This window comes from Pinus tabuliformis, chromosome 7 (genome assembly GCF_031772625.1).
Source record: "Pinus tabuliformis cultivar Carrire ecotype Pingquan chromosome 7, CPIR1, whole genome shotgun sequence".
NCBI lineage: Eukaryota > Viridiplantae > Streptophyta > Pinopsida > Pinales > Pinaceae > Pinus > Pinus tabuliformis.
The window spans coordinates 1524248460-1524275248 of NC_142293.1; positions in this window are offsets into that span (position 1 = coordinate 1524248460).

Sequence of the window (26789 nt, forward strand, 5' to 3'; positions counted from 1 at the left end):
CTTATATTTATTATAATTAGTTAAACTCAACATAAAGTGGTCCCAAATTAGACATTGTCCAATGAAAAGAAGCCATTAATGGTGGAATTGGTCGTTATACAATGATTTCCTAGCATTTGTTGGATATTGGACCAAACGTTGGATATTTGACAGTAAAGGAACTCTCGTTGGATATTCAATGGTAAAGGAGATCCCATTGGATATTCGATGACTATTGGGATTTTTAAGAAATGAATAAAAAATATGTTTAACTTCCGATAACGTTTTCTAATATTTACCCTTTCGTCAAATTTCAATGTCAGATTTTCCACCCATGTGTATTAGTGACATATCTTCACTAAAATTCCTAAATAGTAGACCACTATGTTCTAGACATGGTATCTAGATTATAATTTAAATATAACAAGGAAAAATAATCTTAAATCAGTAGTCAGCGCCCTCCCAAAATACATATATTGGATAATTTTCTTGGAAAGAAAAAAAGTTGCTTTTAACAATAGAATGCTCCCAGCTCATCTCTCTACTACAAAAGAAAAATATCTCTTGTTTGATGCCTTGTTTGTTGAAAAACCAAGTACAATGTGTACAAGCACTATTTCTAAAATACTGATAATTATTTGTGAATTATTAGGGTTTATTTTAATATTTCTTCTTCATCAAATAATTACATTTTGGAAATTCAACTAATAGAAATGACAAAAAAAGTAGATATCACAATGCACAATGTACAAGATACACCAAAAATTAGGCCCATGGCCAAGGAAAAGCTCACAAGGGGGGAACCTATCAATCTTCATTCCTTGAGAACCAATCCAACAAGAGATATCAAAGTCAGGTTATGGTCAAACTAACTAGCTTCACCAAGTGTCCAAGTCAACCCTCATCAAACTAAATGTAATCATAGAGATGACATAAAGTATTTAGCCCTTCTTCCAAGTTAGTCCATCTTCTCAAAGATGTATCTCAGAATTCTCGGCCCTATGTCATAAATACAACACACAGAAGTTAGGATCTACATCACAGGATATTAACCATAGAGTTTTGAACCTCTTGCACGAGTTAGAGTTCATATCACTACCACATAATAGTAATCATAGACTTCAGACCTTCTGCACATATAGAAGCTTTAGACTTTAGACTTTATCTCGGGTCACATACCACAAAAGTTGGATTTCAATCACATATATGAATTACAAACTTTGGCCTCCACCTCAAGGTACGAATCACAAAAAACTTTATTTTTATTTGAATAGTGATTGATCACAAAGATAAGATGTTCTTCAAAGCTTTGATCTATTTTTTTTTCTTCCTTCATATGCCCAGAATATATTGATGTTTTATTTAGACAAGTTATGCCTTTGAGGAGGATAAATAACTCTTATTTATAGCCACTTATGAGGTCGAATGGGTGCCATTTTCTAGCTGATCCAACTGGAGGAGATGGAGGTCCGACTTGAACACTTGGGAGAAAGAATGAGATTTCAAAAATTTTAAAAATTTTATTTTTGATCAATAAAATTTTGACAAGTACATCAATATGAAGACCAACCATAGCTACAAATCCAACACTCCCTCTTATCTAGGGAGGTATTCATAATTACTATCAACATTATATCAAGTTCAAAATTTATCTAAGGAAATATGATTAACATAAGTGTCATCATCAATAACATAATCACTAGCATCAACGTAATCATGTTTCACCATCAAACAACTATAGACATAGACTAGGTGAAACACCATAGGGCTTATCAAAGATAAGCAAGCTCTTTCTAGAAAGAGATAAAATCAAGATGTTGGGAGGAAACATTCTCTAGGACCATTCTCCATAATGTAGGTCAAAGTGAAATAGGGATAACCTCTCTAATCAGGTCACTATACATTGACACATAGAGAATAAATGTCCTCTACTAGACCATTTTCCTATATAGGTCAAAGTGACATAAAAACTACAACCCCAATGAGGTCCCTATACAATGACATAGGAAATTTTGTGTCCATCAAACCATTCTTTCTAATTCAATTCAAAATTACATAAGTACTACAGCCCTAATAGAGTCATTGTACAATGACACAGGAAGAATGTCATTCCACCAAACCCTTATTCCTAATCAGTCTTATGTATTTGACATAGGGATAACCTCCCTAATTAGGTCAAAGTACATGACATAGAATGAATTTCCATCCATGATGTTATCTAATCTTTCAAACCATTCTCCCTAATTTTTGTCAACGTACTTGACACGAGGATAGCCTCCATAATTCTGCTTAAAGTGCATGACATGGGGAGAAACCATATCTATGATGTAATCATCACTCCATACCAATCAAAGAGGTGTATAAAACTTCTCTTTAAAAGGAGGATTTATCAACATATTAGTTATATGCTCATTAGTAGAAATATATTTGAGCTTCATTTCTCCCTCCTGCACCATGTTTGTCATCATGGTCGTCACCTACACTTGATCAAAACTTGCAAATAACTTCTAAATCTCTAGAAATAACTTGATTCTTTGGATCATTATGTATTTGGATCTTCCCTTTAGTAATCAATCTAGATTCCTCTTGAGTGTAGTTGGTCCATAATTCTTCAAATCTTTGAGAATCCTTTCTAGCACTAATTCCAACTACACATTAATCCCATCAAACTGGTAGGCCATTGAGAGAAATAGCGATTAATTCAAATTCAGAAATTACTTCACCCACAATTTGAAGTTGATATCATATGTGTGTAATTCTCATGAAGTAGGAGGCCACTGGTTTATCTATTGACATTTTTGCATCACGTAGTTGATTTCTCAAAGACATATTTTGACCAATGTTGTTAATTGGAAACAAATTAATAAGAGTGGAATACACTACCTTTGACGTAGATAATTTTGAAACAAATAATATCGTGTGATCCTTAAAATATTCAAATAAGATTCTTTGAGTTTTGACTTTATCAAGTCATAAAGTGGAATAAATTAATTAACACTTATTTTGTCAATCCAGGTAGGTAAACTTTGAGGTGAAACACAATGTGTGTGAACTGATTCTTACTACTTTCCTATGCAAAACTACTCATAAAGCATGTACAGGTAGGTCCCAGAGTTGATTCAACTTACACTGATTTTTAGATTCTTAAATTCAATTCTGATTTGTTGTCATAAAGTTTACATATTCATTAGATGCTTCACACTACCTCACTAGATACTATGTCTAAATTAATCATTGGTCAAAATCAACTAAGATTGTACTGAAAATGAATTTAAATAGAATCAGTGTTCTGGGTTGTGTAAGAAAAAGTCCATTCAAAGAAAATAACAATTATTTTATTCAAACTAAATTACTCTCCTAACTATTATTTTTAAGCATGATAAAAATCTAATTATACTATTGGTTTGAAGTATTAGTACTTTAGATAAAAACTAAAGAAATCTACCTAATAAAATTATTTCAAGAAAACAGAGTATTCATTTACCAAAATTGTGTAGAGTCTTGTATAATTATAGGATCACTACAGGAAATCTAGTAATTGTTGCAGGAATTCCAATGTGATTACAAGATCACCACAGGAAGTTCTAGCACACTATTACAGGAATTCATATGTGATTATAGGGTCACTAAACAAAACTCTAGCACATAATTACTGGAATTCTTATGTGATTATAGGATCACCATAGGTAATTTTAACACGCAGTCACGGGAATTTTAAGCAATTATGCGAAAAACAGAGCACACTTATTTCTTACATACATCATAGGATTATGAAAAAAATTAAACCAAGCATATAAAAACTTAAGAAATCATATAATACAACATAAGTAGCATATACCAGTGGGGCCTCTTGGTATGTGTTACTATTAAAGCTACAAAAGGCTACTACAAAATTATATAATAACTCACATAAATCCTTCTCATATTACTAAAAAAACCAGAGGTTTGATACAAAGGAGTATGTATGTCTTAAAATTATTTTTCTCTCCAAACTAAATCTATTTCATCTATCTATTTTAATACAAGATATTACTGCTTAACCAAGTTGTCCAAAATTAGGGTCAATTCAATTTTTTCATACTAAAAATAGACTAATACAATAGAAATGTAATTTCCTTCAATCTCGCAAGCTTATTCTGCTTCTTGAATTCTGGTGATGGATCCTTAGCTTGTTGGAGAAGATTATGGAAGCTCCCAAGATATTTTGCATAATGTGTTTATTTGGTACACCTTGCCTTTGACTTCTATAATGAATAGATATGGATCAGCCTCCAAGTGTCAGAATATTCCTTGTTGATGTGGAGCATTATGGTGGCTAAATTCTTGTGTTGACAAGTTTGGACCTTTCAACTTTATTAGTAACAAGAATAACATTTTTATAAACATTTAAAAATTAAAAAGAAAAGAACAATTCTACAAGTGATTTTACCTTTAACTTCATCCTTTAAACGCCATTTCTTTAACAAAATTGGTAAAATGATATGGAATGGAGGTTCAAATGAAGGAGATAATGTCAAAAATGGGGTGGTCACAAATATTAAATTGTAACCCCAATAGACTTCACCCTTTCTAAACCTTTCTTTCACATCTTCATCATCATCATCAACTGGTTTAGGTACTTTGCCTTGGACATATTGCAACACCTCATGTTCTACTAGAACAAGGTCAATCCTCTTTTTCCATGATTTGACGTTAAAGGATCCATCAAGTTTGTTTCCATCCTTGCATATTCTTAATTTTTGGACATAGAGGTTAAAATATTCCATCAAGAGAGATATTGATCCAACAAGATGTCATATTTAACTTTCTTCCTTCACCAAAGCTCTAATACCACGTTGAAAACCAAGTACAAGGTGTACAAGTACTATTTCTGAACTATTGATAATTATTTTTGAATTATTAGGGCTTCTTTTAATCTTTATTCTTCATCAAATAATTACACTTCATAAATTCAACTAATAGCAATGACAAGAAAGTAGATATCATGATGCACAATATAAAAGAGACACCAGAAATTAGGCCAATGGCTAAGGAAAAAACTGCAAGGGGAAAACCCAACAATCTTATTTCCTTAGATAACCAATCCAAAAAGAGATATCAAAATCAATTTATGGTCAAACTAAACAGCTTCACCAAGTTTCCAAGTCAACCCTCGTCAAAATAAATGCAATCACAGAGATGACATAAAATATGTAGCCCTTATTCCAAGTCATCTCTTCTTCACATAGATGTACAAAATTATTTACCTCTACCACAAATGCAACACACAGAAGTTCAAATATATGTCACAGGATAATAACTGCAAAGTTTTGGACCTCTTGTATAGGTTAGAGTTTGGATCACTACCACGGAATATTAATCACAAACTTTAGACCCTCTGCACAAATGGAAGCTTCATACTTTAGCCCTTATACTCAGATCACATAACATAGAATTCAGATTTCAGTCACAAATATGAATTATAGACTTTAGCCTCCACCTTAAGGTACGAATCACATATATATATATATATATATATATATATATATATATATATATATATATATATATATATATATATATATATTCTTTGAAAAATGATTGATCACAGAGATAAGATGTTCTTCTAGGCTTTGGTCTGCTTCTTTTTCTTCCTTCATATGCCCATAATATATTGATCTTTTATTTAGACGAGTTATGCCTTTGAGGAGGAAAAATAACCCTTATTTGTAGACACTTATTAGGTCGAATGGGTGCCATTTTCTAGTTGATGCGCTTGAGAATATAGAACGTCGACTTGAACACTTGGGAGCCAAAATTAAATTTCAAAAATTTATTTTTTTGTTCTTTTTGGTAAATAAAATTTTGACAATCACATTAATATTAAGAGTGACCATAGCTACAAATCCAACATTGTCTTCAGTTGGAATACTAGGTAATTGGGAGGAGAACCTTAGTATAAGGGATCTCAAATGGATTTAAGGGCTTAAACCTAGAAGCCTCACCAGAATAGGATGATTTATACCAAAGAACCCTCACAATTTGGAATTAATATTAAGTTAAGTTAATTTATAGAAGTTGGAAAGACATAAGGGAAGCTACATCCTTTAATGTGATGGGGCTTCTAAGGGAAATCCCAGTTGATTTGGAGCAGGAGGCCAAATTAAAAATCCTACTGGAAGACTCTTTTTAACATTTTCCTAGGGTCTATTACATTACGCTAATAATGGTGCATACGCCTTAAGTCTGTGGAATGAATTAGAAATGGCATCAAGGAATCCATTATCATTAGGTACTCAAATTGGGAAATACAAAACTTCAACAAGGGTTCAATGGATGAAGATCTTAGTCTGATATGGAAGAGAATAGGTGCTTATAAAAACCTACTCACGAGATTAGAGGTACTCAATGTCCTGAGGGATGAAAACCAAGCAATTGACAAAAATTCATGAAGGAATTATGTTAAGTCAAGGTATCATCCAAATCAATGATCGAGCAAGAAGTGATCATCCTCCATAATGGCTCTCGAATACATCTCCACCTGTTAAATTGGCAACTAGGGCCAAACTCCATGTGGGTCGACTTATTTATGGCAGCTAATATTTTCATTGGATCCCTCTCGTCGAGAGGTGTAGGATTGATCCAAAGATCATCCGATTCCGATAAGTATTTATGGAAATATGAATTTATTTTGTTTATGTAATTATTATCAAGCCGACCAGCTCTTATGTAGGCTCTAGAAGCCCAACCGACGTGTCTATTCATCATCCTCGTTTTAGTATAAATAGATGAGTATTTGATGTCATTTGAACATGTATTCTTGAGTGACCTCCTCCTCTCCACGTCTTGGGTTTTTGGAGGAGTGAGACACCAAGATTAACATGCTTATACCTTGGATGATGCCCTAGCAATATACGCACAAACATTCATACAATATAAGGGAAGGAACACAGCATGGATGGAAATACTTACGCAGTTTATACACTGTCATGAAGGCAATATATACGCACAGTTATGGAATGCACATTGATGGAAACCCTATACGCTGAGCAAGCAATGAAGACATCCACACAGTTCATACGCTGTCCAGATACCCTAGACGCAGTAATGCCCTAGCCGCAGTAAGCAATAGGCTTATGAAGAAATATAAACACAGTCAATGAGTCAATAAGACGCAATGAGTCAACAAGACCTGTTCACGCATTCCTCTCTGCCATTCTATACATATATACGCTATATATATATGGTATACAGGTATGGCTATTCTACGTGAAGTCTGGAACATGTGTGGCCTTTCTACGTGATACATATATACGCTGTATATGGAAATTATAACCGCGATTCCAGAAGCCTTATATGGAGGCCCTCATATGCTGCCTGTAGCAGCCTAAATACAGTCTACACACAGCGTATATATATACGCACAGCTTGGAGCACTTATACACAGTCCAACATAATTGTAGCCATTGTAAAATAAAAAGGCCGCAGTCAGAACGCTGATCATGAATGCAATAGCCATATATATGCAGGACAGTCAGATATATACATATACGCAGGACAGTCGGATATACATATACGCAGGATATCTATATATATATATATATATATATATACGCAGACAATAAGCCATCGCTATTATGAATCCACGTAATGGAGATGTATGAAGCCACTGGGATAAAAGAACCGCTATATATGGAAAGGAAACCTATACGTTGTTCATTGAAGATATTTATACACAGTTCATAAAAGACTCATACGCAAGGTATGGTACAGCCACGGCACACTTGTAAGGATCTCGATTGGAGGAAGAGCTGTCTATATAATTATGGAAGACCATACGCAGTCATGGAGACTTCTCAACGCTGTTCATGGAAACCTTATATGATGTAACACCTTACCATTGATGAAGTAGATCCAGGTGGTATTGCTGTAGCAATCTCAGCATAATGGTCAGCGATGGTTAGGGGATACGTTCTCTGCAGAACTATTATAGTATAGAAGATCACTATGATTTCACAATATATCTTGGAATTCTCCCAATCAGATCTGTAAGGGTATGACTTATAATTGGTGATCAATAAATATATATGTATATGAGTATGATTAGTAATGGGACTATGAAGATAAACATGATCATGATAATGTAAAGGGGCAGCATAATTGGCAATGAGATTGCATGCTAATGTATGAGGCAGCGTGTTGATTTATGAGACAGCGTGATGATGGATGAGGTTGCATGATGATGGATGAGGTTGCATGATGATGGAAGATGCCGCATCTTGGACAACATAATGTATGTGCAGTATGATGTAGATTATGGGCAACATGATGTAGATCATGGACAGCATGATGTATGGGCAACATGATGAAGATCATGGGCAGTACAGTGATGTATGAGAGCATGAGCAGCATGATGATCATGGGCAGCATGATGGTGCTACACAGTAAGGTGCAGCAAATGGACGAGATGCAGCATGATGATAGGTGAAGGAGTCACCTTGAGAATCAGTTGAAGTAGAATGTCTTCAACTGATCTCATCATGATACGAAATGATCTATGCTAGATCTAGATAAGTCTAAGTATTGACTTCTGTTGTAAATGTACTCTCTCTCTCTCCTTCTCTACTGAACTTTGAAGATAAAAGAAGATTTGATCAAAGGTTTTCCCCACACATTGTGGGGTTTGTCCCTGGCTTGTGCCATATCTTGTGTCCTCTTGTCTTGGCTTGTCTTCTGCATATTATATTTATGTTCTATCTACAGTTTATCATAATGCTGATGTGATTGCTAACTGTGAAAATTTAAATAAATTGCTCTAGCATAGAACATACCTAAAGTTAACAATGATCGAGTAAGAAGTGATCATCCTCCATAATGGCTCTCGAATACATCTCCACCAGACTCCTTCAAATATTGCACCCTCTAGCAATAGAAATCAACATTCCTTGCTCCCAATATACATAGTTATATATGGTCAGTTTTCATGCTCCACATGAAAAAAATATGCCATATCCTCTCTAAATCTTCATTACTCCTCCCCAATGAGAAATTACCCCTTTGCAATCTCAGATCATATAAAAATGTGTAGAAATTAGTTTGTATATTTGCAATTGCTCATGAATTTTTAATCAAAATCACAAGACATAATCTAGAACAAAAATCTCAGACATGCAATATGAAATAACACACATGCAACAAGTATTTTTATCTGGGGAAAGAAATATGCTAGAAACCCCAATGCATACTTTCATTAATCAAATGAATAGAGATGTATTACAATGTTTTTCTCAACTGAGCACACTGTTGGTACCATTCCATGACCTTCTTTTGCCTCTTGAAACACATCATTTGTCTACCTTTTCCCTCCATAGATCCCTTATCTTCCTTGAAATTGATTAGTTAACAGTATTATAGTTGTTAGTTTGCATTAAAGTTAGTTTATGAGTTTTTATGTTAGAAATTAAGAGTTTTTAATAAAAAGTTACAGGAAGTTACAACATCCTGTAAATGGTTCATCATCTGACACGTGGCATGACAGGCAAGCTAAAGCAAGGAATAGGAACGAAAACTAGAATGTACAAGCATGGAGAAACATCGATCCTACAGCGAATCCAACACTCCTTGTTATGCGGTCAACGCTGGTCAAAGCCCCAGCCTTTTGGTGACAAACGCAGCAACAGCCATAAGTTTCCCCAAACCGGTTTCGTTTTGTTTCTTTTCGGAAATTGGTTTAGAATGGAAACGACCTAAAAATCATTCCATAGTAAAAGCGGCAACAGCTGCATAGTGAATGTACATTCAATCCAAATGTAAACCGTGTATTAGTTGTTTTTAAAAACACGGATGTAGATACAGTTACATGGTTGTTGATCTCTGTATATCGTTTTAAAAACAGAGCTTTTGTATGATCTTCATAACTTAATACCAGAACTCCATTACAGTCACGGTTTCATTATAACCTTGTTCATGCGTTAATACCTTAGTTGCTTGCGCGCATTCCAGTATATCGTTGAAACGCGAACGGGCCCTGCGTGAATGGGTACACTGTCATTTTCATTTCATTAGCATCTTTTGAATATTGAATAGCATGCACAGTAATTAGAGTTATGCTTATGATTTCGTTGATTTAATTAGCAATCCTTATGAATGATTTTTATGATGATAGCTTAAAGGATTTATCGTTAAGATCATTGAACTGTATCTCGTAAGAGATCTGATCCTTCGTTATATTTTTAAAGCATCCTCATAGACCTTGTTTTCCATGCATTTGAATTTTAGTGTGCTTTTGATTTTAGTATGCTTTTAATCTTTCATGAACGTTGAGTGTTAAATGCTGAGTGTTCACTAGTCAGAGCTTTTATGCACAACATCCTTCTAAGGGGATTAAAACCTCGGTCTACCAATACACAGTGTCTTTAGGACAGTTAGATGAGTTGAGTGACCTGAGTGTCAAGGTGATAGGGAACATATCTTAACCTTCCGTAAAGAAGTACTGTAACCTACCACAATGAACACTTAGTTAGGAATCCTTTATGTCTATATATTTTAGACGCATGCCTCGAAGTTTACTTACCCTGGTCGATAATAAATATAGCCTAATCTAGCACCCTAGGTTTGTCACTACATTTTGGTGCCGTTTCCAGGGAGGCGTAGTTAGAGGATTTCAAAAAAAAAAATTTAAACAAAAACAAGCAAAAACATAGATTTAGAAGTCATGTTTACTTATGCCTAGATCTAGAGATAATAAAGGTAGATTCACAAAAACCCCCCATCCAAAAACTAACCTACCATCAGGAGCAGACCCTTTAGGAAACATTGAACACACAACACCAGTTGAGGAAGTCATCATACGAGAATTAGAGGATAAACAAAAATCAGAGAAAAGACTCACACTCATCGAGAGGTAAATTCTATTAGCACACAAATCACAGAAGAAACACTTCCCTGGATCCTCTATACAAGGAGAAAGTAGCACAGTGACTCAACAATCTTTCTTTAATCTTCTCTTTGAAACAAGTGACACTGAAAAAGAAACAGAGGAACCTATCAAAATGGCTGAGGAAGGAGATGGATCAGTACCAAATCAAGGTTGAAGAGACGAGGAAGAATCAACCTTCAAATTTCCTATTCAAGAACCACAAGAAGATGATGAAATAAAAATGAAAAACATGCCTCCATCTGTGCTACCAAACTTTTATGGCATGGCTTCAGAAGACCCGGATTCATTCTTGTTTGAGTTTGACATTGTATGTCGAACATATGGTTACACAGATGATTCCCATAGGCTTAGACTCTTCCCAGCAACATTAAAAGCATCAGCATTAAGATGGTTCATGGAGCTTGGTGAACATGCGATAACTGATTGGGATGGCATGAGAAGAATATTCCTAAAGAAATACCAACCTTATTGTAGATCGAAAGATTCCAAAGATGATATCTTTAGGATGAACCAACAAGAGGATGAAAATTTAGAGGAATACCTAGAACGGTTTGTTTACAATTTACAAAAATCCAAACACCGAACCATGCCTCTTGATTTGATTCGAACAATATTCTTGAAAGGCATTCAAGAGGAATACTTAGATGATCTTAACTTGATGGGCAAAGGTGATATTTCCACTTTACCTTTTGAAGAAATTGCTGAGTTATGTGAAAAGTATTCTAGGAGCAAAGCCAAAATTGGAAAAAGAACCATATCATCCAAAGCCACAAAATCTGCTTCAGCAAGTGTCACAAGGGCTGAAATAGGGAACCTGTTAGAGGAATTCAAAACAGATCTGTTAAGTACCTTAGGAACCCAAATTGACACTCTAAAAGCTAAGAAGAGACAAGAAGAGGAAGATCAGATGATGGCTATCTTTTGCCCAAAATGCTGGAAGAAACATGCCTTAAAAGACTGCCCATTAGAAAACATTCAAGTTTGTGCCTTTTGTACTGAAAATCATGATATATTTCACTGTTCTAAAGTCAAGGTTTTGCAGAATTGTAATGTGGCAGCTAATGCAGATATGGAAAATGTGTAGTACATGGGTGCAAAGAGACCATGGCAGCCAAAACCAGCACCTCAAGGTATTTTCCCAAATTAGAATTTGCAATTTCCTGTACATGATCAGATGTATGCTCAGAATTCATGGAATGTGCCCATGCCATGGCAGCACCAAAATTACCCCCAACAACAATGGAGACCATCTCAACAATATCATTCATATCCTCAATCATACCAACCATACTCGCAACCATATCAACAATATCATCAGCCATACTCGCCATATCCTCAATCATATCAGCAATATCCTCAGCAGCAAGTTGTTTAGCCACATCAACCTCAACCCACTCAACAAGCATTGCCTGCTCCTCCACCAATAAATCCACCACAATTACAACTTCCATCTAACTCACAACCTCCCAGACCTATTCAAATCCCTGCTCAACCTGTACCAAATCCAAATAACATAGCAGAGAGGCCAGCCTACAATGTAGATGAGGGAACCTCATATCCCACATTACCCTTGCAAAATATCAATTTGAGGTCTGGTAAGGTACTTCACAAAGAATCTCCAACAGCTGATAAACAAGAATAAAACAAAGAAAATGAAACTGCAAATCAAAGAAAAAAAAATGATGACACAAAAAATAAACAAATGCAACCATTGCATCCACCACCTTTTCCTAACCGATTGGTCCAAACAAAACTTCCAATGTCTATACCACAGTTTGATGTTTTAGACGAGCTCAAAAATGTCTATATAAAAATTCCACTACTACAAGCCATAAAAAACATTCCCATATATACTAAAGCAATCAAAGAACTGTGCCTTAAGAAGCCCACTAGGAAAAGGGTTGATCCACAAACCATTCATGTTATTGGACATTTAGCTGGCCTTAGGAAAAATACCATCTCAATGGAAAAATATGTTGATCCTGGTATTCCCAGAGTCACTACAATCAGTAACAACATACATATTCCAAACACCTTAATTGATCTTGGGGCCGCAACAAATGTCATGACTCTTGAAACCATGAAAACACTCCAGCTCACAAATTTGCAACACACAACAAGTGTTCTAGAACTCGCTGATAGGTCTAAAGTGATTCCTGAAGGGATTTTGGAGGACATAATTGTTTCGCTGGACTCTTGGGAGTATCCAGTGGACTTTTTAGTTCTTCAACCCAAATCCAATTTAGGAGGGCACCCTATCATCCTTGGTAGACCATGGTTAGCAACTGTTGATGCATTCATAAGATGTCGATCGGGTAACATGATCATTTCACGAGGAACTGAAAGGAAACAACTCACTCTTTACCCATCAGCACAATCACTAGCAGTAGCACACAATTTATGGCTTGACAATAAATACAATGACAAAGAAGAAGTACAATCTGTTTTTAGCATCAACCAAATCTATGATTTTCAAGAACATAATAATGATGATTTGGTAGAATTGTTCCTTTCTCAACCTGATATTTCCGAAAATTCGAGAAATGACCAATATCATGCTGCAGATGAACTTTTAGCCCAAAATTTTCAGGAAACATGCATCATTCAATCTTTACAAACAACATTCCACGATATTTTTCCCATTCAATCCATCACAAACACACAGAGTAAGACCATAGAGATTAGTCCAGGAAAAACTCTGAATATTGGCACTCACCTAGACTCATCTCAGCAAGAGAAATTGATTCTATTATTGAGAAAATACCAAAAAGCATTTGCTTGGGACTACACCGATATGCACGGGATTCACCCTGAAACATGCACTCACCATATTTATACCGATACTACTATCAAACCAGTGAGGCAACCGTAGAGACGAATGAACCCCATGCTCCAGGATATTGTTAGAGAGGAATTACAAAAACTGTTGAAAGTTAATTTTATCTATCCTATCTCTGACAGTCAGTGGATATCCCCATTGGTAGTAGTGCCCAAGAAAAATGGTAAGTGGCATATTTGTGTCGATTACAGACAATTGAACAAAGCAACACTCAAAGATTATTTCCCACTACCATTTATTGACCAAGTGCTAGACACATTAGCTGGGAAATCATCATTCTCTTTTCTTGATGGTTTCAGTGGCTACAACCAGATCAGGATAGCCTTAGAGGACCAGGACAAAACCACTTTTACTTGTCCCTGGGGCACTTATGCCTATAATGTTTTGCCATTTGTACTTTGCAATGCTCCAACTACATTTCAGAGAGTTGTGTTAGCTATTTTTGCTGATTTAGTTCATGACTGCGTTGAAGTTTACATGGATGATTTTTCAATGTATGGCGATTCATTTGAGCATGCATTAGAAAACCTTGAAAAAGTTTTGAAGAGATGTATTGAAGCTAATCTGTCCCTGAGCAATGAAAAGTGCTTTATGATGTTAAATGAGGGGATAGTATTAGGCCACTATATTTCTTTTCAAGGCATTAAAGTTGATCCATCAAAAATCCAGATCATTGTCAATCTGCCAATTCCGAAGACTCAAAAAGAGGTGAGAAGTTTCCTTGGGTATGCAAGCTATTACAGAAGTTTTATTGAACATTTTAGTAAAATAGCTTCACCTTTGTTCAAGCTTCTAGCCAAAGATGTACTTTTCAACTGGAGTGAGAATTTCCAGCAAGCATTTGAAACACTCAAAAAGTTGTCAACCACACCAGTCTTAAAAGGACCTAACTGGAACCTACCATTTCACATCTTTACAGATGCATCTGATACTGCAGTAGGTGCCTCATTAGGCCAAAAAGAGGAATCTTGTCATTATGCCATCTATTTCATTAGCAAAAATCTAACACCTGCAGAGTTAAACTACACAGTCACAGAAAAAGAAATGCTTGCCATCATATATGCTGTGAATAAATTCCGACATTATATAACTGGTTATGAAGTTTTTGTACATACTGACCATTCTGCCATTAGGCATTTAATGAACAAACCAGTAACTAGTGGCAGAGTTACCAGATGGTTATTATTGTTACAGGAATTTAACATCACAGTGTTAGATAGACCAGGTAAGGAGAATCAGGTGGCAGATTTTCTTTCTAGACTGCAAAATCAAGGTGAGGTTGTTCCGGTTGAAGATTCTTTTCCAGATGAAAATCTATTTGTAATTTCAATAGTGAATCCTTGGTATGCTGACTTGCCCAATTATTTGTCTACAGGAAGAACACCTCCATACTTTACTCCAAAGGAAAAGAAGAGGCTAGTCAAACAAAGTGCTCGATACTCATGGATTAATGGTGATTTATTTTACACTGGTTATGATATGATTATTAGACGATGTGTAAGAAATGATGAGATAATTGATATTTTAAAATCTTGCCATGATGAACCGTGTGGTGGGCATTTTGCAGCTAAGCGAACAACATTCAAGATTCTTAGTCTTGGATACTACTCGCCATCCATTTTTAAGGATTCCAAGAAGTACGTGAAGAGTTGTGATAGCTACCAAAGAATGGGCAGGCCAACAGCTACAAATGAGATGCCACTTCAGCCCCAAGTGCACCTAGAGCCATTTGAAAAATGGGCTCTAGATTTCATAGGACCCATTAATCGAACTTCCAATGGTAAGAAGTACATCTTAGTATGTATCGATTATGTAACAAAATGGGCTGAAGCAAAAGCACTAGTTAGAGCAATTGAACAAACAGTGGTAAACTTCCTTTTCGAAGAGATTTTTGTAAGGTATGGAGTACCAAGGGAGATAGTGACTAATCAAGGTACTCAGTTTACTTCGAAGTTAGTTAAGTATATCACAGAAAAATATCAAATCAAGCACAGAAGAAGTACACCTTACCATCCACAGGCCAATGGCCAAGTGGAATCCACAAATAAAACTTTGGAAGGAATTATCACTAAGATGGTGGCAATGAACAGAAAGAATTGGGAAGAGAAGCTCAAAGATGCACTCTGGGCTTATCGAATCACGTGGAAGAATACTACAGGATTTACACCATATCAGTTGGTGTATGGCAAATAGGTAATGCTTCCTATTGAGTTTCAGATACATACTTTTAAGATGGCTGCAGATTTGGAAATTGATCTAAATAAAGCACAACAAGAAAGAATTCAGCAGTTGAACCAGCTGGATGAAATGAGGCAGCAAGCAGAGGAAACAACAATCCTCATGCAAAAACAAAGGAAGCAGTGGCATGATGCACATATCAAGAAGAAGCAGTTCAAGGAAGGAGACTAGGCTTTACTCTTTGATTCTAAATTCAGAGATCATAAAGCCAAGTTTACTACACATTGGATGGGCCCATACGAAATCATTCAAGTCTATGACAATGGATCAGTCAAGCTCATCACTATTGATGGAGAAGGCCACTCCTTTACTGTCAATGGTCATCGCTTGAAACTTTACAATAAGCCCATCAGCAAGCAAAATTTTCTTCAAACTGTATCTCAACAAAGAGAGGTTGAGATATTGCAGCCTTCAGCTGTAGTATCTCTGCCTTAATTCATTTCATTTCAATTTAGAAATTCAAAAGAAATTAAAAAATAAAAAAATAAATAAATAAATAAATAAAAATAAAAAAATGGGTTAGATGTGAAAACCAGACTCTGGCACACTCTAACCCAGAATTCTTACTTGAAAACCAATTCGTTGGCTGGTAAGAATTCCTTTTCTTTTTGTTTCCTGTTTGATTCATGAATTGAATAATGACTTGAGGACAAGGCAACGATTTAGTGGGGGAGAAGCATCAGCATTTTGTTTTTTTTCTTATCTTATCTCCTCATTGTAAATTCTCAAAGATTTCTTATCTCATCTCCTCACTGTAAATTTCCAAAGAGTTTGTTTCAGCACTCCAGATTTCAATAAAGAAGTTGTTTTTGTCTTTGTTCTAATCAAAGGGACCTGTTTAAAAACACTATGCAGTGGGACCTATTCTGTCCAGAATACCATGTTACCAACACCAACAGTAGTGGGACCTGTTCAGCATACATAAAAGGGACCTGTTAAGAGACTGTTATCTTAAGTTACTTCAGCAAAGCTTCATCAAGTTTCAACAAAGATTCAAAGGTTGCTTGTCACCTAGGCTTCATCAAACACCAAAGATCAAGGAACTTGCACACATATAGTTCTTTTCCAGACTTCAAAGAAGTTGCACAAACATTTTCCAGATCTTAGAGGAACCTGTTGCATTCAAGTTTATCTCAGAGGGACCTATCATGAACAGCAAAGATTAGTCAAGAAAGACTAGTCCTACCTAGCATGCCAATTCAACGATTGATCAACCAATAAAAGTGTAATGTATTCTTTATTTTTAACATTTAAATTCTTAGATTAATTTTTAATGTTAAATGTGATGACTATGACTGCTACGATCAATTTCAAAAACACCTGCATACCTATCACCCCTTATCATATTCTCATATTCTTAATCCCTATCATCTCCCAACACTCTAGCCTATCCCATATTTATACGATTTTTAAAATCCCCATACTCTCCATACGATTTCTCAATCCCCTCCTATATCACCCTTCCAGCCTTTGTTATTAACTCTTTATCGGCCAACCAAACCCTACTGCCGGTCCAACATCTCTATTCGGCCAGGTACCAATGAATGGGGGACATGTGGTGAATTATTAGAAAGCCAAATGTTATACGGTTTTTTCATTATGTTTGAATTGGCCGAATTATGACATAACCACCCGACGAAGTCGAATGATGCAAACGACTATCTGATATCATGCTCCAGTACTCCATATATCCTTCCAGTGTTCTCATGATGGTATTTATACGACCCGGTATAGCTACTCCTCTGTCATAAAACATGAATATGCTATGAATTGAGTCGGGTCGGTTATTAAAAAAAAAAAATCATTTCATTCTAAGTGTTCTATATTAGCAATTCGACTTCTGTGAGTTCAATAGCAAAGACTGAGAGTAGCAAGTGCTACAAAAGGAAAACACATTCATCTGGGTTTACAAGTTTCGACCTCCACCATAATTACAAGACAGTCATCTGGGCATCGCTTAAGTCACTGAAGGAGCTAGTTTCGAAGAACAGAGAGTGCCACCAGGTTAGCAGTGTTGAGAAAAAGACAAAGGTAACAAAACAAAATACCTTTGTTGAATTCGTAGGCATAAACGAAGAGGGTTAGAGCAAAATTTCTCTGTCTAAATGACTAATAGGGTAGAGCCAAGCACATTAGACAGTTCCCAATACCACGATGATTGCATTGCAATTCTAAAAGAAAAACAATGGCTACCCTTCTTGGAGAAGTTTCATGGAAACAATGAGGAAGTCACTAAACAATTTGCCTCTACATTCAATGGGGAGAAAGCCTTGATAGGTAATTTTTCATTCAGGTTTCAGAAGACACCATAGCACAGTCCTTAGGGATCAGCCCAGAAGGGGAGAAATACTTCAAGACAAAACAGTTCAAAGAAAAATCATGGACCCAATTCATGTCCAGATCGAGGGTCTCATTCGTTAACTGGAAGAAAGGTGTCCCTAGGAGCTGGCTGATGCATCCATGGGATGAAATGGTGTATATCATCCAAAAATTTGTAACTTGTGATGGCCGCTACAGCATCATTTACTTATACCACATCAAACTACTGTTACATTTGAAAGGGCAGTGCACTATTAGCTTACCATACTTCCTCTTACAAAGCCTAACCAAAATGTCGAAAACTATCCAAAAGCAAAAAGGTAACGAGGACAAGAGCTTATATCATTTTGGGCTAATTAAAATTCTTATTGAGTATGAATTACAGAGAAGAGGAAGAACGTGGAAGGAGTTCTTGGCTGCCAACCAAATCAAAGATGAAGAGGATGAGCAAGAACAGCAAGAGCATTCAGGATTTATGCACGACATTGATGAAGAGATTCCTGTGCACAAATCAAGCAATGTACCTCCACCCATTAGTAGTGTGAGGACGAGGAAAATGAGAAAAGAGGATGCCCAGAAAGCAGAGCAAGATAAAATTTTTACTACCTATACAAGAAGATCCAGGAGAGCACAAAAGACCCAGCTACAAGAAGACCAACCAGAATCGAATGCACCTGCACCGATGGACATTGAGAGTAGTGCTCACTCACAACTTGGACCAGAAGCTGAGATGGAGGTTGAGAGCAACAATAGGCAAGAAAAAGAGTCACCACCCGCCATTAAGAAACAAAGAAAGCTGGAAAAGCAAATTGAAAAGTTAAAGGAAGAACTGATGGAGGCCAACATGCTAGAAAAAGTCATCAAGAAAGAGAATGAAATGCTAAGAGCACAGAGTAAAGAGACTCAACAGAAAAATGAGAAGTTGAAGGAGCAGATCAAGGAACTCGAGGCTGAACAAACTGACATTTGCAAGTGGGAAACCAAATGGTATAACCAAAAGAAAGCCCTCAAGGAGAAGTACAAGAGTTTAAAGCATAAGCTCCACAGTCAGAAAGATGCCCAAGCTAAGAAGAACATGGATGCATTGTTGAAAGCAGCATAGGTGCAGGCAAGGACAGAGTTTAGAGGCAGCACATCAGGATTAGCATGAGGACATGCTAATTCATTAAGCTTGGGGGAGATGTTGGTACCATTCCATGACCTTCTTTTTCCTCTTGAAACACATCATTTGTATACCTTTTCCCTCCATAGATCCCTTATCTTCCTTGAAATTGATTAGTTAATAGTATTATAGTTGTTAGTTTGCATTAAAGTTAGTTTATGAGTTTTTATGTTAGAAATTAAGAGTTTTTAATAAAAAGTTACAGGAAGTTACAACATCCTGTAAATGGTTCATCATCTGACACGTGGCATGACAGGAAAGCTAAAGCAAGGAATAGGAACGAAAACTAGAATGTACAAGCATGGAGAAACATCGATCCTACAGTGAATCCAACACTCCTTGTTATGCGGTCAACGCTGGTCAAAGCCCCAGCCTTTTGGTGACAAACGCAGCAACAGCCATAAGTTTCCCCAAACCGGTTTCGTTTTGTTTCTTTTTGGAAATCGGTTTAGAATGGAAATGACCTAAAAATCATTCCATAGTAAAAGCGGCAACAGCTGCATAGTGAATGTACATTCAATCCAAATGTAAATCGTGTATTAGTTGTTTTTAAAAACAGGGATGTAGATACAGTTACATGGTTGTTGATCTCTGTATATCGTTTTAAAAACAGAGCTTTTGTATGATCTTCAGAACTTAATACCAGAACTCCATTACAGTCATGGTTTCATTATAACCTTGTTCATGCGTTAATACCTTAGTTGCTTGCACGCATTCCAGTATACCATTGAAACGTGGACGGGCCCTGCGTGGACGGGTATACTGTCATTTTCATTTCATTAGCAGCTTTTGAATATTTAATAGCATGCACAGTCATTAGAGTTATGCTTATGATTTCGTTGATTTAATTAGCAATCCTTATGAATGATGTTTATGATGATAGCTTAAAGGATTTATCGTTAAGATCATTGAACTGTATCTCGTAAGAGATCTGATCCTTCGTTATATTTTTAAAGCATCCTCATGGACCTTGTTTTCCATGCATTTGAATTTTAGTGTGCTTTTGATTTTAGTATGCTTTTAATATTTCATGAATGTTGAATGTTAAATGCTGAGTGTTCACTAGTCAGAGCTTTTATGCACAGCATCCTTGTAAGGGGATTAAAATCTCGGTCTAGCAATACACAGTGTCTTTAGGACAGTTAGATGAGTTGAGTGACCTGAGTGTCAAGGTGATATGGAACATATCTTAACCTTCCGTAAAGAAGTACTGTAACCTACCACAATGAACACTTAGTTAGGAATCCTTTATGTCTATATATTTTAGACGCATGCCTCGAAGTTTACTTACCCTGGTCGATAATAAATATAGCCTAATCTAGCACCCTAGGTTTGTCACTACACACACCCTGCAAGTGCATAACCTATCTCTCTACTCACTGAAAACCTCTGACCCAGAATTAATCAATTTTTGCCTTTTATTAAGCTCTTATTTCCTTACATTGTTCCTTGAGGAATTAGGCCCCTATTATTTAGGAAAATCCTCTAATTGGATTGCGCAATTCCTTAGATTGATCATCTCATTGCATGCAACACATGTACACTCAAGACTAGTCTACAACTTATGTTACACTACATTGGAATCTCCACCTAATCTGGGAAACTCAAATTCTCTGCATGCACTAGATATTTTAGTTTTATTGATCATTTAACTTGATGATCACTAAGTTTGACTGAAGTCCCACTACACAACTTGACCCTCCACTAGTTCCTCCAATAGTTAGAACTAGTTTAACTGAGAACGACCTTAGATAAATTACCTTGATTGCTACAAATTAGCAATAGCACATGAAGAACTGAACTCTAACTCCTCCAACTCGAATTTATGGAGTAAATTGGGTGAAACAAGCCATGCCACGCAAGTTAACATCATCCAAGTTGTCTGTTGATGTGGAAATTCAAATTTTCTCAATTTAATCAAGGCAAAATCAAACTGAGAATTTCTTGTTGCATTTTTCAACATTATAAACACAGGAAAACATATCCTAATTATTACATGATAGATTAGTGAGTATGCAAAATCTCTCAAGGCAAGTTCTTTTGGGGGCACGGGAGGAACGAAGAGCGATCAACTAGGGTTATAGAAAGTTACAGAGGTCATTTCTAATGGAGGGTGACAGAGGAGGGAGCTCTACTCCCTCCTACAAGGACGTCGTAGCTAGCGAAGGTAAAATACCACTGGTGAACAGTAAAGGTTTTGTGGATGAAAGGAAAAGGGATAATGAAAAGGAGATAGATGGGACCAAGACCAAGGAAAACAGTAGCACAAAGGACAAGGAGGAAGAAGACAAAAGTCAGGGTTCAAGAGACAAAAAACAAAAGGGACCTTGTAGGCCAAAAGCAGAGATCACTCCTAAAGTAATATTAAATGATCCTACTTTGCAGGCGCACAAGGAACACATGGGGACTTACGCTATCATCTGTAAATTCATGGGATTATGGCCCACTGAAAAAGCTTTACAGATGTGGATCAAGTATCACTGGAAACCCAAAGGAAGCATCGACCTACATCTTGGGTCAAAGGGATTCTTCACAGTGGTGTTCTCAAACATCGAAGATAAAGACAGAGTATTCGAAGGAGGACCCTACTTTTATGCAGCAGTCGGTCTCTATATGCGGCCTTGGATGATGAACTTTGTTCCAGAGCGGGAGACTTTCACATCGGTACCAGTATGGGTAAGGCTCTATTCTCTACCTCTTGATTATTGGCAAACTGAATCGCTAGCTGCCATTGGCAATAAACTAGGTCGTTTTGTCAAAGCTTCTGAAGCCACAAGAAGAGGGAAATATACCTCCTTTGCAAGGATATGTGTGGAAATGGATCTATCAGGAGCTCTTCCGGATGAAGTTATCTTGGAAGTTTTTTATGAGGAGTGGGTGCAGACAGTGGACTACGAGCATATCCCGTTCAGATGCCATAGATGCCATGAGCATGGACATTTGTTTAGAGATTGCCCTCTTAGTAAAGCAGACAACAAAAGTAAACCTAATACAATGAAGGACACAGAAAGATTTCATAAAGTGGAAAGTAGAGGAAAAGGAGGAAAAAAAGGGCCAAAGAAACAACATAATGAGGGGCAGAAGGTCAGTCAAAACAAGTTTCAAGTGCTGGAAGAGAATGAAGAAATAACGAAAGAAAACCAATCTCAGGAGGAAGGTCCTAATGAAAAAGAGAAAGAAGAAGACAACAACCAAACACAAGATATTGGTTATCAGAAAGAGATGATGATGAGTGAAACAGAAATGGAGATGGACCAAGAAATGACCCAGAGTGAAATAGATCTGGAAGATCATGAACTACAGGAAATTCTCGATAAGGAAAACTTGGATCTGGAAGGATTCTTGATGCAGGGAACCAAGGGAGGAATAGATTCATTGCCTCAAGAAGAATGCAACAGAATACAGCAGTTGTTTTTATGGAAAACTCAGGAAAGAGGGTTGGATAAAGGAAAAAACATTCACAAGCAGGAGCACAGAGGTGTGAAAACTATGAAATCAACTCCAGGATTAGCTACTAGAAATCTAGGAAAGAAGAGGGGCAGGAAAAAGTAGAATGAGCTCTTGATGGAGTGTGGAAAGCTAATGATAGATTCGGGTAAGATGAAAGACCTAACCAGTTACTCCTTTACAAATCTTTAATTATGAAGTTCATATCTTGGAATATCAGAGGTCTAGGTAGTAAAAGAAAACAAAGAATGCTTAGTAACAGAATGAAACTAGCAACACTAGACATAATCTTCATCCAGGAAACAAAATGCTCCATTCAGAAATTAAAACAAATCCATAGCAAATGGCTTAATAGATTTGAGTTTCTAGAAGTTAAAGTAGAGAACACAGCGGGGGGCATTCTCACTCTTTGGAACCCCCAAAAAGTTAGCATAATAGATGTGGAGGCATCAAGAAATTATTTATCAGTAATTATTCAACCAGTGGGGGTTTCAGATACCTTCCTGGTCACAAATGTTTATGGTCCTCAAAGAATAGATGAGAAACTCAGATTTCTAGACTCCCTGAGGAGATTTTAACATGATTAAATCTCTTTCGAAAAAAAAAAAAATAGGAGGTACTAGATTGCTAAGTAAAGACTCCTTAGCGTTCCAAACCTTCACAGATAATATGAAACTGGTTGACTCAGAAACGCACAATGGCCTTTTTACTTGGAACAACAAAAGAGGAGGTGAGGCACAGGTCACCTCCAAGTTAGACAGATTTATGATCTCAGAGGAGCTTATGCTCATAGATAGAGAAATAACAACTAGAGTTCTCCCCTTTGGAGGCTCTGATCACTGGCTGATTCAATTAGAAATCAAGGGGATCGATTCTCCCAGGAATAGACCCTTCAGATTTGAGAATATCTGGCTCTCCCACCCAGATTTCATCAGCAACATTGAAAAATGGTGGTCCGAAGATTTGCAGATCCAGGGCACAAATATGTTCCTCCTACATAAAAGACTAAAGCACATTAAACTCAGACTCAAAGAATGGAACAAGAAGGATTTTGGTAACATTTTTGTGGACAAAAAATCAGTGGAAACCAAACTACAGGAACTCAACCAAGCACTGATCATAGATGGTTTTGATAAAGTCAAAAGTGAGCAAGCTGACAAACACCATCAAGAATGGGAGAAATTATGCAAACAAGAGGAAATATTTTGGAGACAAAAGTCTAGAGTTCAATGGCTCAAAGAAGGTGAACGTAATACTAGATTTTTCCATAGATCCACCATGGCTAATAGAGCTCACAATAGAATCTCTTCGATATTGAATGAGAATGGGGAGCTTCAGACCTCTCATAAGAATATCGAAGCTGTGTTGGTACAGCATTTCAGAGGCATCACTAAGGAAAACAATTCAGACAGAGAGCAATGCATCAAGGAAATTACAAGACATATCCCTAAGCTGGTGTCTAGAGAGGACAATTTTAACCCGAATAAACCAGTAACCAAAGAGGAAGTCAGTGAGGTTCTTAAAGATATGCACAATGGCAAAGCTCTAGGAGCAGATGGTTTCAATGTATATTTTTTGAAGGCCTGCTGGAATATTGTCAAACAGGATATTCGGAATGTTGTTGAGGACTCCAAAAGAAACAGGACTATTCTAAAAGCCCTCAACACCTCCTTCATTTCCCTGATCCCAAAACAAGATTCAGCCCTGATTGCTGATAAGTACAAACCCATTACTTTATGCAATGTGGTATACAAAATTATATCCAAGGTATTGGCTAGCAGACTCAAACCTCTACTTCCTTCTTTAATTTCAGGGGAACAATCTGGTTATGTGGAAGGCAGACAAATCCTAAATAACATTATTCAAGCCCACGAGGTAGTTCACACGCTAACCAGTAAGAGGCAAGCTGGTATGATCATGCAATTAGATATTGCCAAAGTGTATGACAAGGTGAATTGGATTTATATCAAGAAGGTCCTTACTACTTTTGGGTTCGATCACAACTGGGTCAGTTGGGTTATGGCTCTGGTAACTTCTTCCAGCTTTTCGATTTTGGTGAATGGCTCGCCCTCAGAGATCTTTACTCCTTCTAGAGGCCTCAGGCAGGGAGACCCACTCTCTCCCTTTCTCTTTATCCTTATGATGGAAGGACTAGGTAGGTCCATTAAACAGGCCAAGGTCTTGGGCAAGATTAAGGGCCTTCAATTAATGGAGAACGGTCAGGCACTGACTCACCAACAATTTGTGGATGACACCATGCTGCAAGGAATTCCCACAGTCAAAGAAGCTTCAGCTTACAAACAAATCCTGAATGACTTTGCCATGGCTACAGGTATGGAAGTTAATCTCTCTAAATCAAAAATATTCTTCTTAAATACTAACATTGCAATTCAGAGAAATATCTCCAGAATTTTGGGCTTTCAAAGGGATTCCCTCCCTTCAAAGTATTTGGGAATTCCCCTCACAGCTAGACCAATGCACAAAAGTATCTGGGAACCGGTGCTCAATAAGATGCAAGACAAAGTCAAAAAATGGACTATCAGATCATTGAACCTAGCTGGTAGGTTGGTTCTGACAAAGGTCGTTCTTCAATCAATCCCTGTTTTCATATTATCAGCCCTCCCAGCTCCCAAAGGTGTCTTACAGCAATTCAGGAATATCCAGAGAGACTTCCTTTGGGGCAAGGAGGAAACAAGGAAGAAATGGGCCCTTGTTTCTTGGGATAAAATCTGTAAACCCAAGAGCCACGGGGGTCTAGGCTTAGATGATCAGGAGATTCTTAGTAAAGTTTTAGGAGCCAAGCTTTGGTGGTGATGGGTTAAAGAACTAGAAGCTCAATGGGCTAAGACCTGGAAAGAAAAATATGCAAGCTCCTGGCAAACAAGTGATCTTATAAGAATGTCTGGAAACATAAAGGGCTCTTACATCTGGAATAAATCCTGGGAAAACAAAAGCCTAGTACAAAAAAAAAAATTCTGGGAAATCAGAGCAGGAGATCTAGCTCTCTTCTGGGAAGACAAATGGCAACAAGAACCAATGTTGTTAAGAGAGGACTTTATGAGCCTCAAGCAGGAAACAGACTCCCAAGGATTAAACAAAGTAAAGGATTTCTGGGATCTTCCTCATAACTCGGGAAAGTGGAGAAGCTGGAGAAGCATAGACTGCAGAGATGACAGCCCCATAAAAATAAAAGCAGAGGCACTCATGAGCATGTTAAAACAAAGGAAGATCTTGGTAACAAAGGGGCAGGATCAGTTAAGATGGGGCCTCAATAAAGAAGGCACCTTTAATCTTAAGGAAGCAAAAAGAATTATCCTGAACCTAGATTCCTGTGTTTCGGAGAAATCCTGGCAACAACTTTGGAGTCATCAAGGGTGGATGAAGATCAAGCTTTTCATGTGGTTGGTACATCACAAGAAAATCTTAACTTGGGACAATATTAGGAAAAGGGGTGTTATGGGGCCTTCTAGATGTCAGCTATGTGAAGCTCAAGAGGAGACAATGGAGCATATTCTCAACAGCTGCACTTACACCACCTGGTTGTGGGATTCTTTTGCCACCATTTTTCAACAGACAGACAGAGATAAAGGAAGTATCATTAATACCCTAAACAAGTGGAGAAGAAAATTTACGGAGAATGAGCTCCTTAATTTGGCCTGGGCCTTTACGCCAAGCTTCATTATCTGGAATGTTTGGAAAGAAAGGAACAAAAGAATTTTCAAGGATGAAAAAACTATTCCTCTTCGCCTGTTGGATCTGATCTTGAAACAGATTAAGGAGACAGTTAGCACCATTATTCGCAATTACCCCAAGAATCCTCCCACAGAGACTGAGTTGAGAACTCTCAGGCAACTGGGAATACAAGAGATCATTCCCCAAGGACTAAA